The sequence below is a fragment of the Blennius ocellaris genome (genome assembly GCF_963422515.1).
Source record: "Blennius ocellaris genome assembly, chromosome: 19".
NCBI lineage: Eukaryota > Metazoa > Chordata > Actinopteri > Blenniiformes > Blenniidae > Blennius > Blennius ocellaris.
In genome coordinates this window covers 19039290-19055549 of record NC_137668.1, presented here as the reverse complement: position 1 = coordinate 19055549, position 16260 = coordinate 19039290, and positions in this window count along the sequence as shown.

Genomic DNA, 16260 nt, shown 5'->3' with positions numbered 1-16260 from the left:
ACCACTAATTGGGCTCCTTGTTGCCCGTGAAGGGGAACGTCTGACTGGATGGGAGAGATGAAGGAACAACTGAGAGATTTATTATATACAAAACTATATAGAAAATGGCCAAAACACTCAAGGTAGGAGACAACATGACAACGGAGACTAATTGCTAGAATCCTGCTGTAACATGTATGAGAAGGCGCGACACTCAGCAGGACGATTTCCAGGCATCGCTGTGACTCAAATTGAGCTTCAAATAGCTTCTACTGTTGCAAACAATCTATCTGGCCAGTGCTTTTTAGACTGAATCATTGTCTCACAAAGGCTTCTAAAGACACAGGTGTTCATAAAAAAAGGCCTTTTTAAAGTCTTTTCAAACCTGTCTCCACAGTCTAGCATGTAGGGTATTAGTTTGTGTCTCTAAAGGCTCTGTTATAATTCCTTTTTTCAATGGTACCTTAATGTCAAAAGTCATTCAGCTCCTGGCGTCATTTCACCTTCTGAATTTCTGCCATTATCCATGGTGAAGATCATGGGTAATTTAACCTAACAGCCCTTTTCTTTGTGTAATTACACCCATTACAGCGACGTGGAGGATTTCTCTCCGTCAACCATCTCTGTCCCCTGGTTTCCATCGTACAGGTTATATATTCAGCTCCTCTTTTCAAACCCAGTGCCAAACTCATCACGCAGCGCCACAATGCTCACTGGAGGGTCTTTGAGACGGACTCTCATTTGGCAGACTGTGAGGTGATTGAATAGATGCCTGGAAGGATTCTGAGAGTCATTTTGAAAAAAAGAAAAGAAAAAAAAAGATTACAATGACTCAAAAAAAGACAAAATCATTCATGTGCAATTTGTAATGTGAACATAATTATAGAGAAAGAAGATCAAATTTTGGATGATATTCTGAGTAGCATAATGCTGTTTTAGTGTATGTTTGGAGCTCCAATCCAGTGAAAGTCACGAAATAAATGCTTCCACTGTCCCCTCCCATGTAGATATTCCGTGTAGTTTAAAGAATACTCCGTTCAAAACAGACTTTTTGAATGTGGATATGTTTTGATTTCATCTCACAATGCAAAGCTCACAGAAAATATAGAAGCTGCGAACAGATGACACTCGGAGATCTTGGGAGAAGGAAAATGAATTATGAGGTTTAGAAGGAGCTTAATTAGCAGGAGTGTTTGATTCAAAGGCAGAGTTTTGTGGTGTGAGGCTGTGCCATTTCACCAAATGCAGCATCTGAGAACCAGGAAAGTCTGTGTCGAGTTACAGAGCGGTCGCTCCACTAGTTGTGGCGATAGTTCAGTGTGAAGCGAAGTGGGAGAAGGACCAACAAATACACCAAGAGACTGACACTGCCATCCCGTGAGCCAAACTGGCACTTGGGCAGAAATTGAAATACAACAACTTTAATGACCTAATAAATTTTATGAAGACGGTCTCCATGCCAAAACAAGAAAGGTTTTACTGCAAGTTCCTTTCAGGTGGATTTTATAAATATCGGTAATTTGAAAGGAGGCCAATTGCAGGTTAAAAATTGAGCTATTCCTTTGAAGGCTCTTTCAGGGAGAAATTCTGAAGTTATACAACATAATCAAAAGATATTGGCTTTTCTATTCAGATGCAGTAAATTGTCTGAAACATAAAGAAATCACGGGTTTTGCTGCAAAGACAATCAAAACCGTGCATAACGTTCCAGTCACAGGAATATTCATAATCAAGTATTATTACCTGTATATTACTGAAGCCTGTGACGGAACACAGCAGGGCAAATAAGCTGATGTGGACATGAAATTAAGTCACGTTTAAAAAAACAATAATAAAAAATTACAGAAAAATCATTCTAGAATTATTAATGTGATAAACTCACCTTCAGTTTCCTGAAAAGAATCCAGTTCCCCATCATGGAGTAATGACTTTGAAAAAAAGTACATGGTCTGTTTTTTCAGAATCTGCGTGGCTGATTGATATTGATTAAATCTTGCACAGACATGTTTGCAAGAAGTGAGACTGCCCATTTCTGTCCAATCTATTTAATTTGGCAAGATGTTAGAAAGATTAAGATTAGATATGTCTGTATGACCATGAATGGATTGTCAATATATGCTCAAACCTTTGTACATTTTTCAGCGATTAACCCAGAGATGTCGGAGTAAGCGGTATTTGAGCATGAAAAGGCAACAAGCAACACAATAATTGGATTTAAAATACACTCACCAGAGCAGAAATGACTTTTCTTTGTGAACTCTTTCAAAAAAAAAAAAAAAGAATCACGCTACCATCACCCCTGCACGTATGCTGGAGTCAAATCTGACAACAAATGTGTTAAAAGATTATGCAAACTTTAATATTTTAGGATTTACAGAGTACATTTCCTGCAAGTTCCATATGAGCGTTTGCTATTCTGGTCTATTAATGAGCTTCGCTTTATTACGTGTCGGGGATTGTCACACTTTCAAATGAGATTAATAAGTAATAATGGCATGCAAAAACTTTGTGAACTTGTTTTGTTGCTCGTCAGAAGCTAATTGGTGGCGTTTCTGTGGTGCAATAAGTGGCACCCTGTACAAGGCAGTTGACAGTTTGATATTGTGTCGCGAGCAGGATTATTTTGAGGAGTTGAAAGATCCGGCTGTACTTTAAAGTTTGGAAAAGGACCCGAGTGCAGAGCTGGATGCACAAAAGACGACCTTTAGTGAGAAAGTTAGTCGATAAAGACTGAAGGGGGGCAGCATAAATCCTCCAAATAAAACCCTGACAGATGTAATGACTGTAGTGAACATGAAACGGACTAAAAGACAAACCAGGACATGTTTATTTACATGAGTAAATGAGTACAATGAAGAGACCAAGAATATTGATGCTCACACTTGCAAAAAGGCATGTCGATTTTATTCATGTAGGTCTTGTTGAGTTTTTGGGCCAAGTAGGGTCCAAAAGATTATGCGTGAACACAAAAACAGCGACTCCATGAGCACTCGTGTCGTTTTGTGTGTCTTTAAAGGACAATGGTGTTGAAAATGTGTGGTTTCATTACTAAAATAAGCAACAACCACTGGCACTACATGAAAGCTACATTGTTTTCAGCACATTGTTTTCAAAACATTTCCCTGTAAATGCTACACTTTTCTGAAAAAAAAAATGCTAAAATTATGCTTTTTTTACTTAAATTGTGTAAATGGGGCCTAAATACAAAAGTAGTGGTTGATAGGAGTCAGGTCTGCAGAAATATGACATTGTACCAAATGTGAATTGTGAAAAAAAAACAAGATATGAAACAATAATATTGAAAACCTATGATCGAGTTTGCCTAAATGTTGGTTTAGGTAAACTTCAAACCAAGTAATACATAATAAACATCAAGTTACACGCTTGTGTGACAAATGTAAAACACTAAATATGATGGGTCTATTATAGTGACGATATAACCTCATGTTAATTCAAGAGGTGTTTTGGGGGTCTGATGCACATACAGAATGAATTTGTGAGATTCTGTTAGCATGTTTAACTAACAAATTAACTACCAAGAATAGTAACTTTATCGTGTTAGTCTCATCTTCTGATGCACCACCAAAGGTATTGTTACAATCCATTTACCTGTAGGCTTTTTTTTTTAAAGAAAAGTTCAAAACCATTGCAACTCACAAACAAATCTTACACAATCTTGCATAATCTTCTCACAATTAAAAGAAGGAGCTTTATCCTCAGAAGAGGTAATTATGTTTTTGTTGTACATACATTCGCCAGTCACTGTTTTTCCACTTCACTGTAATTAAAAAGCCAAACTACCCTGGAAAGATGATGTTTTTTTTTTTCAATGTACTATTTTTTTTAAAACATACTTAGGTTAAAAGGTTCAAAGCCTTCATGTTGCTCTTGTAATCAGAAATCATTCGTGGTATTTAAGCCAGTCATTGCTGTACACAGTGAACTGGAAGGCTTATGTATTTATTTTTTGATCTAAGAGTCTATTCATAAACCAACTGTACTTAACTGTACTCAACCTACTGTATTTGCTTTGTAGTGGTAAATGATCTCATCAGCTAAATGTCATTGATGGTTAGAACGATCCACTGTTATATCTCAGAATGTTTATTTCATGATACCGAGGTGCAAACTAAATAAATAATTTTAACCATGAAAGTTAAAATAACTAGCCGTAAGTAAACTTTCCGTACATTAGTTTGGTGTGAAATCTAAACCTTGCATTGTGAAAATCAATATTTCGTGGCGTAGGAGGCATCTCATATGCAGTGGTTAGTTGTTTTAAAAATGCATCTACAATCTGCAGTGCAGGCCTAAATGTCCTTTGAATAAATTCAAGCGCATAGCTCAAAGTTTAGTGGAAAAAGGAAAAAAAAAAAAGAATAGATAAGACGCCATCACTCAAGACAATGTTGTCAGGACTACTCCCACTGGATCCTAACATAAAACAACTGAGGCAGGTCAAACTGAAGAGAGAAGGTGTTATTCAACACAAAAGAGATGCAAAGTTGCACAAACTGCCAACAAAAAGGAAACAGGACAAGTGAGTTGAAAAAAACAAAACAAAAAGTAACTGTCATGGGACAAACAGGAAAAGTTACTGGGAGTAGAAAAGCGCAAAAGACAAAAGTGACAAGATTAAATACACTAAGGTAAGCTTGTGAAGGAAGAACACGAGTGAAAAGATGCAGGCTGGAACAAGTCTATGATCAGTTCAGAAGGACAAACACAAGTACACAAACTTACAGGCAATAAAATGGTGAGGCTTTTAAAATGTAACAGAAAGCTTCAGGTCGAGTCTTTTATTCATCACACAACAATTATACACAGTATAATGTGCAGTGAAATGCTTTCTGTACATTTACCTCACTGAAACAATTGTTTTTATATGATAGAAGAAACAAAAAAAAATAAGAAAATGTTAAATTTAGAACACAAATAAAGAAAATAGCACATTATATTACTGTGGCAAGACGAAGGATGAGTCAGAGCTGAAGGTAGGAACACGTCTTTATTCAGCAACTGCCAAAACTCAACTAAACAGTACGACAACAACCCCGGCGCGGGAGAACTCAAACCCCGCCCCTTTTCCCATAATCCTACTGGGTGAGAGGCCTGAGTCCTAACGGCCGCCACATTACAACATTAATAACAATAAAGGAAATGCTGGCACATGAAAGAAAAAATATAAATAGATAATTATAGATGGGTGCAATGCAGCAGCAGGAGGATGATTTTTTTTTAAATTATTATTATTCAGAGGAAATTGTAATCAATGTAAGTGTTTAAGGTAAAAACTAGTGCTGTCAATTGATTAAAAAACATGAACTAATTAATTGGACAATAAAAGTCTTGGAGGGCCAGCTGAGGAATTGCAAGTCACCAAAATACAGTAGCATTTCAGCTAAAAGCGGATCTGAACCTCCTTTGTTTTTTTGGTTTTTTTTTTTTTATAAAACTGTTAAAATAAGATACAACAATGCAAACATTTTTAACCATTGTAAATCAAAATTGTGTGTAAAGAAATAAATGCAGTCTATGCAATAAATTCGCCTTATGATTTAGCACGATCTGGAACACTTCCTTTATATTCATGGCAAACGTGAAACGCTAAATCAATAGTTTGTGTTATTCTGCATGTCTGTCTCATCTAATCTTCAGTGCATCCAATTTCATGATAATTGTTTACATGCATCTACAATCACATTTTCACCATTTTTAAACTTGCAAACATTGAGTAGACCAATATTTACATAATGTATGCAAAATATGTATGAATCCCCATTTTTTTTATTGTCTTTATTGCTTCTTCAAACAAAAACATGCAGGAAGGATTAGTATTTTGATATTATCAAGTTTTCTTACAAAGATGTCTACATGGAGGGAGGTCAGGCTCTAGTTTCAGCTCCAGAATTGTTAAAGAGGACATTTCCCAACACTTTCTCCACTTCTTCTGGACTCAAGCAGTGAAGAAGCAACTGGAGCTTACATAAACTAAAATATGTAAGAAGTCATGGGTCAAAAAATAAAAATAAAAAAAATGTCCACACTGCTCCCCACAGGCTGCATCTGTGCTGAACTTTGGATACACATGAGTTTGTTTTGGTTTGATAGACGTCCGGTGAAAGAAATCTAGAAGAAATAAAAAAATTTTAAAAAGCGTGTGAGAACTTGAACCGAGACTGGCTTTTAAGCCAGTGCACACCAGGAAGGTTGTTTACTCTGTCTGCACATTGCATGGCACTCATTCATGGAAAGAAAGTCAGCTGTGCATCAGCTATTCTCAGAGTTTAGCTTTTTACATCTCATCTCATCTCATCTCATCTCATCTCATATCTCTCTCTCTCTCTCTCTCTCTCTCTCTCTCTCTCTCTCTCTCTCTCTCTCTCTCTCTCTCTCTCTCTCTCTCTCTCTCTCTCTCTCTCTCTCTCTCTCTCTCTCTCTCTCTCTCTCTCTCCTTCTCTGTCCTCAAAGGGCGCCACTGCATTTACAAAGAAATACTTTCCACTTATCATTCACAACACATCCACTTGATCTGATTTCATATTGTTCTTTCCTTAGGTCTGTAGTATGAAGCTACTATTACGGAATACCAAAGGCCTCGGGTCCAAAGTGAAAAGTCCCATTAATAAAGAAGAGATTACTTTCACTTGCTGTCAAGGCCCTGTGCTGCTAAAGGATTGATGCTCTCACATTAAATCAGCCCCTTGAAAGGTCCTTCTCAAACTGTATGAGTGCCAACTGTATAGGCATTTTTTTTTTCTCTATTATGTTTCACTATGTTTCAGGGCATGTTCAGTGGTATTATCAAAGCATTGATATTTGGATTTTTCTTTGTTTGCCAGTTCGGTCATTTTTTTTTTTTTTTCAGAGAAAAAAATCAAGAAGACAGAAAGAGCTGTGTATTTGTCATTTTTCCAAGAATGTTTGGCACTTTTCGTCTTCGTTCTTTCTTTCCTTCTTTTCCCTCCACATCCCTCCTCGGAGCCACAAGGTTTGTTGTTCACTTTTTGTTGTCTGAACCATCATTCAAAACGCAGGGCTTTTCTTCTGACAGGCGCCGAAGCAAGGAAATGAGAAATGACTTACACAGTTTAGCTCCTCTTCATTTTCACTCGCCTTATTATTATCAAACCCACCCACGCACGCGCGCACAGACAGACACACACACACACACACACACACACACACACACACACACACACAAAAACACACTGGTGCACGCACTTTCACAGATGATTAGTGAAGTCTCCTCAGCAAAAAGACACGTAAATCTGTAAAGCAGTGAGAGGTTTTTTGTCAATGTCCACACTTCATGACATACAGTAGCTTTAGTTGACTTTGACACTGCGGAGAGTGATGGCCCCAGCTCACCACTAATTAGCTGTCATTCATAATTGATTAAAGTCCAAATGTAAATAATAAATGGAAATTGAATTTTATTTGGGGTGTCTTGTCAACTGCATTTACCTAATACACGACTGAGGTTTGGTGTAAACACGAGTGCATAATTACATTACATTGCAAAATAATTTCTTCATCAGATTTAGTTAATCATATTTGCAGCCGGGAGAGGCCCGGGGTGTCTCTTGGCTTTTGAGCAACATTTTTTTTTTTTTGTTTGTTTTCCTTTGACCTTTTTTTTTTTTTCCCCCACAGTATTTTATAATTCCGGTCATGAGAAACAGGGCCGAGGTCTCGTTCTTTTTGGGCAAAAAAGTTTTGACACTGAAACGAGCTTGACTTTACTCTTTCAGAAGATCTCTGGCTTCATTCTGAGAGGACTGCAACATTTAACTAATTTCCCCCTCACTTTCATCCAGCGGATTGTTGAAATGCTTAAAAAACAAGAACAAGATGATCTAATCCCAAGCTCCAAATTTTAACAAGCTGAGACTAAGTAAAGTATATTGACCCAGGTACAGCACTTCACTTTATAATTGCCAATACATGAACTTCATACTTTTACTTCACAAAATTTAATGGATGACCGACTTGTCACTTTGATTTTAGAAGCTAAGCATTATAAAATAGGGTGTAGGATTCAAAATGTATGTTTAAATCTCCTTTGAGAGTTTGTTGAAACCTGAGGTGACAAGGTCACCTTGTCCCGAAATGAACAATGGAGTTACAAAAATGAAACCTTTAACAAAAAAAAAGATTAAAAGTACCTGATTGGGGTTTAAAATACAGTTGTTTTTAAATACACACAAGCAGCTTTAAGATAGACTGTGAAAATATATATATTTTTAAATTTCATATCGTTGCATCATTAGACAAAAAGCAGGGGTCTGAATACTTCTGCCACTCCGCCCCACGATGGGCTTTTGAAGTATAATTCATATAAACAAAACCTCAAAATGACCTATTGATTGACCCATGCACACACTAAGCAATAATCCTGCATTAAATGTTCCTGAGCCAAATACAGCATAGCCATCTTGGGGTGATTATATATCCCTGAAAATTAGATAGAGGAAGTAAAAGAAACCGTCTCGGTTTACTGGAGGCTGGAGTTACTGGATAGTAAGAGAGAAAACTATAGGACAGAGATAGAGGGAAAGAAACAGTTCACATCAAACGGCAAACTACCCAACGTTCACAAAAAGTCACTGGGAGCCAGCTGAGGTTAAGCAGGTCACCAAAATAGCGTCACTGCTGATTTGAGCCCCCTTTTCCCATGCATTCAGAAGAGACACAATCACACATGGTGCAACATTTTCAGATGTAAATGTCACTGCATGTTGTAGACATCTGGAACATAGGGCCAACAATATATTTATAATTTCTTTTTTTTTTTTTTTGTGTTTGAATTTTGTAGAGTTGATAAGTTTACATCGTCTGAGTAAATAACACAAAACTAAACTTTTTGCCATTTAGTTGCTGGATCATGCCATCTTTTTTTAAAAGACCTGTATCGGGCGATATGCACTGCGATCTGCAGACACACACACGGGAGAAAGTGAAATCACATGCATCAAGGTGTAAACAAAGAAACATGCATTACAAACAATCCTAAAGGGATACATTCATTGTCTCAGGTCTCTGTGGATTAATCAATAAAGTAACGACATACTTCACTAGTTTGATTCGTTTTGTCACTAGTAGTTGATTTACCACTTAAAGCAGCTTAGCTTTACTACTTTTCTTTCAGGATAAATTTGCAGGAGAGCTTTGCTGCTTGTACTTTGGGCTTATATGTGAGTGTAAGCGTTTTAATGTAGTACTCTTAGCAAGCAGTTTTAGTAATCGCTACCAGCCAGCCACCAAGTCTCTCCTTGCATTTTGGATGTTGGTGTGCCCCCATTGTGTATGCGCATATTGTGAGCAGTGTGCTCTTCGAGTTAGAAAAAAAAGCCATCGATGCAGTCCTCAGAAGTAGCACATCATTAATAACAGGGGACCTTTGAAGATCCCGCATAAATGTCTAATTAGGTTTGGTAACCTTTAGGAAACTCAAGTGGGTGAATACTAAACAGGCGCAGGGATCTTGCACTGCATGGCAAACTAAGCACTCAACATGTGGGAGAGAGAGCGCTGACATTGAGGAGGTTTGTTCCCCTGCCTGAAAGGGCATGCAATTTAAGCCACATTACAAGCACGTCTGAACTCATTGGCCAATTTCGGGCCAATTTAGCATCGTTAACCACCCTGTGTACATGCGTCGTCATGGAGGTGGAACAAAAATATGCCCGGTGTCTTTGCCTTTTTTTTCATCCCCGCCTTGCCCTTCAAGCTGTGTGGATCATTGTTTTGCATAAGTGTGACAAGCTCGCGTGGCATTTAACAGACCCTTTAGTGTGAGTATTCCAGCCAACAGCCATGTTTATACTGATGCCGTTAGAATGATGTGACCTAGAAACTCTTGTGGTGAAACACCAGGGCTGGTTTACACTATGGTGTCCTTGTCTCTGGCTAATAACACATGTATTAAGAGATGACAGCACATAACAATAAATATAGTGCCATGTGTTGTTTTAATATGCCCGGTCTCCTGCTGACATAATCCCGCAGGCAGATAAGCTTCAATCTTTAGCAGCAGCAGGAATCTTGGTTTAAAATGCTGCTGTTTGTTTGCGTCAGTTTCAGTTTTTTTCATGACCATTTAGTTCCTAAATAAATGAATGAATGAATGAATGAATGAATGAATAAATAATCTCAATTGACTGCAACTCCTTTGTCCGTCCTTCTTCTATCCAGCTTTGTTGGCATGTTTTTGGAGGAAACCGGTATATCTGGTGAAAACCCACACATGCACGGGGAAAAACATTAAATAATAATAATAACAATAATAAAAATAAAACATTAAATAGTGAAGCAGACTTGTTGAAATAATGTCAAAGTGCTTTTTACCACAATAATAATCCATAAGATAAGATACCTACATAAATGAAAAAGAAAATAGCCACATTTTCACTGTACAATTCAAACATTGACATGAGAGCTTCCAGATCAATTAGAGTACTTTTCTACACGACCGGTCTCAGTCAAACCTCTGACATTTAGGGTCTGCTCTTCTTTTTTTTCCCTATTGAGGCTTGGTGTCATCATGCCAACATCTAAGGAGCCCTCTAAGGCCATCAGAAGAAAGCTTACGGGTGCCTTTGAGCCTGGCAAAAGATTTCAAAAGAGTTCCAGGTTGTTTTAAATCACTTAATCCACTGTGAGGAGAATTATGAGTTCAAGTGAATGTCGATGTGTCCATGATTGACCGTCCCAGCAAATTAAGCCCAAGAGAAGAGAGTTTCCTCCCCCAATAAAAGAAAGAAAAGAAAAAGAAAAAAAAACCTCCCAATAAGATCACATTATCTGCTGCTGGTGGCTCTTATAGCTGCTGGTGACAAAGTGACAGTCTCACAGTATTTGTAGTGACTTGGAAGAAAATGTGTTGTATAGAATATTACTGAGACCATAGCTCACTGGTGAATGAGCAGTATATATGTGTTTTTATGAATTCATTCTGCTTCAAAATTGAATATTTTGTTGTGGTGTAAGCGGTGCCCATGACAACTCTTTTCAAATCTGTTTCACTGAGGCTGCTTGTCGTAAATCAGGAACATTGATTCACAATGTGGATTTTTATTGAAATATCATGTTGCTTTTCATCCGGCTCTTACATCACAGCAGTGGCCACGGTTCCCTGTGACAATCGTCATGACAAACATGCACCGAGGTAGCAGCGATTGCTCTACAGACCCTCTCCTCATCCACTCCCTCAGTCTCATCTGTCCGTACAGGACAAAAACCGCCAGAATAGCATTCTAACAGTCTACTCCAAGATGATTGGAGCCCAGCTCACCAACCTGAGCTCTGTCTGCAAAAAGAAAAAGGAAAAAACATCCAGAAACCTTCACATATCTTGATATATCACATTATGAGTCAGGAATTCTGTTTGAGGCCTTCGGGAAGGTGTTACTTTGTCTACCAAAGAAAAACTAGATAGATATTCTATTTTCTTCATTGCTTTGGGCAGAAGGCTTCTTCATGTTAAAGACGATAAGGTATCTTAAACCTGAGGACATTGTGACTATTATACTAAGTATTCATGCCCTTGCATAGCTACTGTGTTATTCTAATGCTTCCCAAAAACTGATTTCTGTCTAGAAATCTTCTTTTTTTTTTTTTTTTAATCACTGTAATGAAAGGAAGATAAATGAATCAGAGAAATCCCGTGTTCATAACAACACTGGACAAGTTTAAAAATGAGGCAAAAACCAACTTCAGTAGTTCAGAAGTTTTTTTTTTTTTTCTCCATGTTTTCATTCTTCCACACATGTTGATCATGTTGTATCAACATGACATGCAGATTTTTTTTTTTTTTTTTCTGGGAAAGATTTTTTTCTAAATCATTTGGAGATCTTTTGAATTTCTCACCAGACACAAAGGCATCCACAACCTTTCTTCTAAAGGCCTCAGAGAGCTCTTTAGATCTTGGCACAACGACATCTCTCGTTTCAGTAGTGAGGAGAACAGAAGGCCCTAAACTTTGCCAATTTTAAACTTTTGAATTTGGACATCCATTTTATTTACATTTGTGTTTTCTATATCATATTTTCGTCTTCATCTTTCTGTAATTGATTGAGACAGAAACCACTTATTATTGTGACAACTGAAGTATAGCATACTCACTTTTCCTGTGTCTGTCCAATTTGTTAATCAGTCTTGATTATCAAAATTAAATACAGATTGTCTGTTTTATGTTATCCGGTTGACAATGCCATCTTTATCACATGATGTACATGATATTTTTAATGTTTTATTTACATGATCTTTTCATTCCATTTGAAAGTAAAAGACTTAAAAATGTAATATGTCTCTATGTAGTTTCTGAATTATCCATGGGCTCATTTATCCTCACTACTAAAGTGAGTTTGTAAAACTTGAACAAAAATAGTCTGTTGTTGAAAAAGTAATGTGACATGATTCAGAAGCTGTGCGTCTCATTACTGCATCTTCATTGGTTTATCGTGTTCTGATTTAGGTGGATGCAAATTACACCTTTTCTATAACCTTTAACAAATCTCAAGCTGTCCACACACACCAAAAATAAATTCAACGTGTCCCAGTCATGATACCTCAAGCTGCTTTCTGCAAAGCACTATAAACTTAAACATCTCCAAACGTGCATCACAGGCATATGCGGTACAACGCATTTATTTTGCGCACCCACACACACACATTCAAGCAAACCCACAAACACACCGAGTTGTCAGAGCTGGGTGTAAAATCAGAGGGGCTGTTAATGGAGGCGGACAGCTTGGCTGCTGTTTCATCAAAGTGCAGAGGAAATGCAGATCTGTGTCCTGCAGGATGCAGGGAATTGGATCAGCTTCCTTCTGTCTGCTGAATTCGAAACACATACCAGCGGGGATTAGACAGCCTTTACCAACATACAGTGACTTTCTACTGGCCGTCGATGGGAAATATTTACTTAGTGCTCGCATGTGTTGATACGCCCATCAGGAGCTCCAACTTGTCCCCTGGCCAGATAGCTTTGTTTAGCTGCCAGCTATGTGGCAACCTTGAGGATATTTTCTTGTGTTTGATTAATACAAGGAACCCTGCGAGGCACAAACTTTTCTCTCTGACTGAGTTTGTAACGAGTTTGTGATAAGAGCAGTACCGCAAAGCGATGAGGAAAACTGCTACTGCAACAAGCACATGTCACTCACTAAAGTGTCATTAACAGGATTGTGTGTTTTAATGTTTCGCAAATTATTTATCTGTCAGTCTTTCACATGAACATATTCTAAGAGAGGTCATAGGGTGGTGCAGTGGTTTGCCCGCTTGTTTCACATGAGAATATTCTGTGAGGCGTTTGCTTGTTTTCTTCATATATTTGAAGTCGTCACTGTCATATAGGTAAGTTCGGGTTCTGGTGAGTTGCAGTCCAAAAATGTAAATTCATTGTTGGTGTGACTGCAAAACATTGTCCTGTGATGGATGGGTGACCGGTTCAGGGTCACCAGTCCAGTTAACCAGCGCTATCAGAAGAACAGAAGGTGGAGTGCACATGTACTAAACTGGCACGTGTGTCATAATAAAGCGGCTTTAAACTTGACAACGGAGCTATTATCATTCATATATGTGTTTCTATAAACAGGAGAGGCCTTATATCTACCATTATTATTCTCCAAAAGTCTTTGATATATTTTTGTACCATTCATTGTCAAAGGCAAATGATTTTGGTTTATATTACTGTGTTTTCTACTAAAAATATTAAAGTGATAAGACTCTTTGACTGAACTTTTGAGTATCATTTTTATGACTCAAGGCCAAGTCTGCTGTTCTTTAGAAATCAATACATGGTCACACGGAACTACGCTGGTTACAAATTCAATGACACAGATATGATTCCTGCTCCAACAACTTTTGTTTTGGGGGTCAGGAAGCACAGGAAGTGCCTGGACTTGGAAATTATGTGAATGAGGGTAGTTGTAATGCAGTTTGTGGCAAAATAGGAAAAAAATCTGATCAAATACATACCAAGAATGGCATAATTTTTTTAATCTCCAGCATGATCAAAATATTAGTTTGCCGGTCTAATACCAACATCTTTCATAACATTGAAGTACAAGTTTCTAGTTGACTGTTCCCATATGTACAGCTACTTGTGGCATTGAAACTACACCAATCAATACTAGAGCAAAGATCATTTTGTCTACTTGACCAAGTAGCCTTTAAAGTACAATTTCACCATCTTTTATAACATCAACAAGTGAAAAGTTTTAAGTAAATCACAACAGAGCTCTCAAACTTAGCCTTGTACCAGTTCTTTGGGAAAGAAAAAAAAAGATAATAATGAGAGAATATTTTTATTAAAATGACCAAATGACTTTTTTTTTTTATCATTTCCTCTTGTTACTTTCTCACACATCACAAAGTACAGGAATCACTTAGAGTTAAATGAAATAAATGAATGCAGATAGTCTGTTCTGTCCACCAATAAATTCCACAAAGTAAAACCATTCTGAGCACAAGAATTTGGGGAAATAAAAGCCCATGTAGGCCAGTAATTACATGCCTATCAAAACTAAGATCAATTGGGAAAAATAAAGACATTCACTGAAGGAGAAGAAAATAAAATATTGAGGTTTATTTTTTTTGTATTTCCAGGCACACTCATTCTGAAAAGAATTTTTTATTTTTTTTTGCAGGAAATGTGAACGAAAACTAGTTAGCGAGTTATTTGTGTCATTGCACATTTGTATCTCTATTTGGATTTAATTTTAACCTCTAATTACCCCAGACGAGAAGAGCTTCACTTTACAACCACTACCTATTTAGTGTGTGCATCAGCAACAAAAACAAGTTAGGCTTCGTGCCATTATAGGTGTCAAAACAAAGTATTTACAAAGACTAAATGCTGGAGCGACAGCAATTTCATCACAGTGGAGGAACAATCGACCAGATGTTTTGTCATTAGGTATCAACGCAGCACACTTCATCTCAACCATTCAACAAGGACATGGATTTTACAATAGCATTTAACGAATCACTTTAGGCTTCAAATTATTGTAGAAAAAAACAACCCACGTCAGTCTCCGGGAGCCGTCTATAATTTGAGCACGTTCTGCAATCTGTCACCACATTTTTTTTTTCTCTCCTCTTCAAGGTGAAGGTCAGGACAGGAATTACAGTAATTTTCATTGAGAAAAGTAAATTATTTCACATAGGCTGCAGCCATAAACACAAAAGTTTTATAAATGAGTATAATCAAGAACACCTTGAAATACCATCCTCACTCCCACACCTGCTTTTTTCTTTTTTCTCCAGAGAACTACAAAGAAAACGTGTCAGCTGCTTTATTTTTTCTGCCAATTGATGGAGCCGGGGGTCTATGGAGACCTCCAATTTTCTGAGTGAATGGTCCCAGAAAGAGCTAATGATATGTTAATGCTGAATGGCAGACATTAGGGAGGCCAAATGACGGCAATCCCAATTACCTCTGAGGGACGCGCCTTGTGTGGTTTTGTCACGCAAACAAACTCTGTAAATACAAATAATGCGCGGAACATTGGCTGAAAGGACTCCGGGGTGGCTGACAAAATGTCATGGATCTGAGGAGAAGAATTGAGGAACTGAAGACCGTGCGACTTATATACTCAAACAATGATTACGCCTCCACACTTTGTTTAGCTTCGGAAAAAAACCCACAAAAACAAATAAATAAATGGCTGCATCTCGCTGTGAGAGATTTACATCTTTCACTTTTCCTGCGAGAGCAATTATTCTGGCGTAATTCTTCAAGAATGTCACATGTAAAAAAACAAAACAGAAAAAACAACAACTTAGAGGTATCTTTTAAATGATTGCAGAAAACTTTTGATTGTTCCTTTTGTTTGTCCATTCATGACTTATCCGCTGACAGGAGCATGGGGGGGGGGGGGGGGGGGGGGGGGGGGGTTGTACTTACGACAGCAGCTGTAGCTGCGTGGGGTGTTGGCAGTGGGAGGAGGTTAGCTTTGAATGGCATAAGATTGAAATATGTCATGGCAGATTTCTGAATTCCCAAGCTTTACTCTTCTACATGAACCCTTTGTGTGGGTTTTTACCTCTGAGCGCATCCGTTAGAATGTATGCGTTCTTGTTTGGCTCGGCTTAGCTGCAGATCCCCCCCCCCCTTTCGCTCATACCTTCCCTCCTCCTTGTGTGTGCAGCATATGGCCATTGTGATGGAGGGTAAAAGGAAATGACAGGCCATTTGAAGATGCTCTCGTCCCTGCATCATGAATAATGCAGAGGGTGCAGCGAGCAGGTTCTCAGCGCAAGCTTCAAAGTTTA